The 4,996-nt window shown below is 39.3% G+C and overlaps 1 long non-coding RNA gene across 1 annotated transcript; it reads left to right on the top strand.

Moving 5' to 3' along the window:
• Positions 1-3,058: 3,058 nt before the first annotated feature.
• LOC131611754 (uncharacterized) lies at positions 3,059-4,514 on the top strand. The gene is made up of 4 exons (XR_009287115.1): positions 3,059-3,394; positions 3,489-3,578; positions 3,674-3,816; positions 3,893-4,514. It is a non-coding gene; the product is annotated as an uncharacterized LOC131611754 (long non-coding RNA).
• The last annotated feature ends 482 nt before the right edge of the window (positions 4,515-4,996 follow it).

Genomic DNA, 4,996 nt, shown 5'->3' with positions numbered 1-4,996 from the left:
AACATTTTCTTGAGTTATGCCTATAATTGTTACACTTGGTGCACTTGTAACTAATACCATGCTTCCTCATTCTACAAACAGCCTCATCATGCTCTCTAAGTCTAAACTTCCTAGTTTTTTCTGGACCTTCTAAAAAGATGGTGGTAGTATGTCATCAACATCATCTTTAGGCCAAATATCCATTCCAATAGTAGGACTTACATTAGATGAGTAACATAGCTTATATGCTTCCCTACTATAACACTTATCCATAAAAAAATTAGATCAAATTTCTCATAACTCATGGGAGTTATGGCATGTCTACATTGAATGCCTACAAGTTTCCATAAACAACAAGTGTGTTTTTTTTGTCAAGATCAAAATGAACTGATGATTATCATATGTGTGGTTTACCTGTCATATCATGTCAATACTCCATGTAGGAACCACTAACTACTCAATAGGACATCATTGTCTAATCTTTTCCTAGGCATATGAATGACATTGTGTTTCTGTGACGACCCAATTTTATTAGCTATTTTATTAATTAGCTTATTTGGTATTCTTATTAATTATTTATTTTATTTAATTAATTGGTGTGATATTCATTTAATTGGAGTTTTGTGCTAAAGTATATTAATTGGACTATTAGTAATAATATGAGGTAATATGTTAATGGGCCTAGTGAAGCAACTGGAAAACTCATCGAAACAAAACAATGAAGTCGCCATCGAACATATATTTATCCTATGCTAAGGAATGGAAAATATCGAAGAAAACCAAATAAAAAAGCATAGGTCTCAGAAAACAGGTAAGGGAATCGGTTGCGCAAGGGGAAGGTACTAGCACCCCTCACGCCTGTGGTACTCCACAGTATCCACTTTTTCTAATTTCTAATCTAAGGGTGTGTGTGTGTGTGTATCATGCAATGTGCTATGGGAAACATGCAATGAAAGGATATACAAGATAACAAGAAACATGCAAATAGTAAGCAAACAAGATAAAGGAAAAAAATCCAACAAAACAACAAAAAAAGAAAAGTTCGCTCGCTAGGGTGTTCGTACCCTGTGCCTACGTACCTCCAACGTGCAATGGAGAAATCAGAGCGCCGTAGTTCGGCCCAAAAGTTTCTATTTCTATCTCGATTCTCGTCTCCTAGAGAAACGGAACCGAGCACCATAAGGGAGCATGCAAACAAGGAGCATCAAAAAGATCCTAGCAGGCATAACACGTGAACAGGCATCACAGATAAGAACAGGCGAATAGGCATCGCAAACAAAAAACAGACATGTAACAGGCATACACGAATGTGAGTGTGTGAACAAGTATCACGAATAAAAATGCGAACAAGCATCACAAATAAGAAGATAGTGAACAAGCGTCACAAAGATATCATACTAACAGGCATAGCAGATACAAAGATAGTGAACAAGCATCACAAAGATATGGCCTACGATCGAGCTCCGCTCGATAATCAAGCAAACTACCGAAGTAGTGATCAAACAAATGCATAACAATGGCACACAAACGAGCTCCGCTCGTAAAGCAAACAAACTACTGGCATTGGCCGAGTAGTAGAAAAGCGGTCCCGCCATAGCCAAGGGGAGCGAATCACACGAGTCAACCAAGCATTAGACCTCGCGAAAATGATCGGGCCATAGACAAGAGGAGCGGGTCCCTCTCAGCAACTAAGCCGTCACGGATCTGAAAGGAAAACGGTGCGTGCGTACACCGAGCATCAACGTCGAGCGACGCGAGCTATAGGAAATGCGGGGGTCCGATTGCATGAACCCTTTTCCTGACATATTCGATTACAAGATCTTGTGCGAGTTCAGAAGCGAACCACGCCTAGCATGCGCGTACTGAACGGACTCGATGAGACTGGGCGGGGGTTGATTGCTAACCCTTTCCGCATGCCTTCCATGAGGACTTAACGGAGTGTCATATAGGACTTATTACACCGTGACTCCCTGCCGCAAAGCACAAACGTAAACACACCAACAAAAACAGAGCCTCTTTCGAGGGCTTGGCCAGATGAATGTCTAGGTCCTACTTCTCATGGCAAATATGATGCTGCATGCCTACCCTACTTCTCATGGCAAGATATGGTGCGTAGAAGAGTAAAAGAGACAAGGAGACAATACCGAACGGATAGCAAATCCGCAGTGAGCTAGCAATGCAAGCAGAACTAAGAAACTTCACGTAATCTAACATCCAGCAAAGCCGGGAAGCATCGTCATGAAAATAAATCACGAGCGACAGGTGGTGCGTATCATACACAACCACATAAGCAACCTGCAAGAGAAACACAATCCAGATGATACAGGAATATACATCTCAATGAATGAGAGATCAGGTGAATCGCATCGGGAATAAGTTCGTGTCCCACAAATAAAGTGGAACACAACGTAATGGAATCCCAATCAAACTCTCTCAAAGTACATTGCACAAGCTAGCACACGTATTAGAATAACAAGGAAGTGCGAACAAATTCGCTTAATCGGATTATGAAACAAAATAGAGGTAAAATTCTAATTAAATTCTAAGAATAAAATCTAACAAGAATATTATTTTTTCATGGCATTTTTATCTAAAATAATAGAACAAAACTATGTACAAAATATTAAATCTAACACGGAAAATAGTACATGTTTTTGATTATTTTATCATGCTAACAAGATAGGAAAAAAATCTAAGTAAAATGTTAATTCTAACTTGAAAAGAAAAATGGATACAGGGGGTTTCCAGTGAAACTAGGGGTGTAAGTAGCAAAGAGGGCGCTGGCCCAGGGATTGAGCCCAAACAGTTTTTTTTTGTACAATTTTCCTTCAGCACAAAAACAAAGGAAGCGTGATGCGCCTGGTGGGGGTATGCGAGTAGTAATAATTCGTGAGGCCCAAGGTTGAAGAATCAATATTCACAGATTTTGTTAACTCAAACAGATTTTTGATTCAATTCAATTAATCAACAATTAAACTTCATTAATCAAATTAATCCAATTAATAACAATTAAACACACCTAAACACATGATTAAAAAATGAAAAGGAATTTAGGTTTACGTGAATTGAACTCAGCTCATTCTTTCTCCCTCAACCTCTCGGACGGCGACGGCGGCGGCGGCTCATCTTCTTCTCCGATCATCCTTTACTCTCTCCACTATGAGCATGACGACGACGCATATATCCCCCTCTCAGATGAACTCGCAGCGACGGAGGCCGGAGTTCTATCATTTCCGAGCAACATCTCTTTGAGCACCGCTAGGGTACGACGTCCTCTCTTCTCTCACGGCCGCAAACATCGATTCAAGCCTCCTTCCGGCGTGATCTCCTTCTTCACGTAAACGATAGCGATAGGCGTATCTTTCCTCTCCGATCAGATGTTCAAAACGCCGTGGCTGACACGCATATCTCAGACGTCTCTCATCTCTCTTGTCTCTCAGATATCTCTCGATTTAAGCTCCATTCTGCCTTCGATTCTTTGCATTTCTGATGCGTGGTTGTTGTTGCAGCGTATTGAAGATGTGGAGAAAGACAAAAATCTCGTGGAGCGATGATGATGACGAGCGATTGCCACAGTGAAGAATACTTGTAATGTTTTGGTATATCGAGATCGTGAGTTTATTGATGATTATTGTTCTTGGACATTGAGCATTCGGTCAATTGAAGACTCATCTCTGCTTGTGATTTTCTGCAGGATTTTTGTGATTGATGGTGATGATGAAGAGGTTCGGTTCAGAGAGTTTGAAGATTATGGTTGCTGGAGGTTTTGAATCGATGAAGGGTGAAGAAGATGAATCAAGGTTCTCTGTTCATAGTGAAGGTTGAAGGTGGTTAGAGGTGAGTTCATTGTTACGATTTTTGCTGATTTTTCTGTTACTCTCCTCCTCTGAATTCTGCTACACTTTTCTATTAGCTCTTTTCTGGTGATGATTGAATTGAGGTGTGGAGAAGATGAAGGTTTGAAGATTGATTGAGATCACGGAGTTTGCGGATAGAATTGAAGATGAAGGAGAGAATTGATTGTGTCAAGATGTTAAGGGTTGAAGAGAGAGTCTGAAGTTTTTTACCTTCTTGTGAGAAGTTTGTTACTGGTTTTTTGCTTCCTTCCCCCTTCCGTTATCGATTTTCTGGTATGAGTATCTGCTTTCTCATCTTGGCTGAACCGGTTTTCCATTTTTATTTTAGCTTGGTTCGGTTATTCTTCTTTTATGCAGGTGCTTTGTGGTTGACCGGATCAGTTTTATTGTAAAACTGCAGGAGAAGGTTTCTTTGGTTATGAATTCTTTGTGAGGTGCTAAGCTGCGGTCTTGCGGATTGTCACAGATGGAATTAACCGTTTTTTCCTTGTGGTGCAGGGATTTCTTTCGTTATCAATGCCACAAGTTTCTTGAAGGGATTTTGTTACTTTTTCTGTAATTTTTTGTATGGTCTTTTTTTTTGTAATGAGCTTGGACTTGGTCTTTTGAATAGTGTAATGGACACTTGTTGAGAACTTTTATTTGTAATATTTGGATTTTTGCAATTTTGTATGAAATTGGTTTTGGATTTTGGATAATTTTTGTAATGAAGTGTATGGACTTGAAAATGTAGAAATTGGATTTTTGTATATGTAAATGAACATTAAAGCTCTTGAACTTGAATCTTGATCTTAAGTCAAACGGTCGTAAACCTCAACTTTAAATGAATGATAATCGAATCAACATTTGCATGGATACATTTTTGGTGAATAAACTTCAATCCGCTTGCAAAATTCAATGGAGCCCTAATTCGATTCAATTCAATTCATCAATCTAACTCAACCTTGAACGATAAGCCACCAATAAAATGAAAGTATAAAGGCGCCTTGAACACAATGCTCCCCTCAAGCTCATAATCTTGCAATGACTCTTTCTTTTGCAATCCGCCTCACATGTTCTTGACTTAATGAACTCAAAACAATGGGAACTCTTTAATTTTTTTCTTGATTTTGAGAGACGAAATAAACGTCATTTGATAACTTATAGCACAGTGAAGAGGG

Source organism: Vicia villosa, linkage group LG6 (genome assembly GCF_029867415.1).
Source record: "Vicia villosa cultivar HV-30 ecotype Madison, WI linkage group LG6, Vvil1.0, whole genome shotgun sequence".
Classification (NCBI taxonomy): domain Eukaryota; kingdom Viridiplantae; phylum Streptophyta; class Magnoliopsida; order Fabales; family Fabaceae; genus Vicia; species Vicia villosa.
The sequence above is the reverse complement of the archived record's forward strand: the minus strand, read 5'-3'. Positions and strand labels throughout refer to the sequence as shown.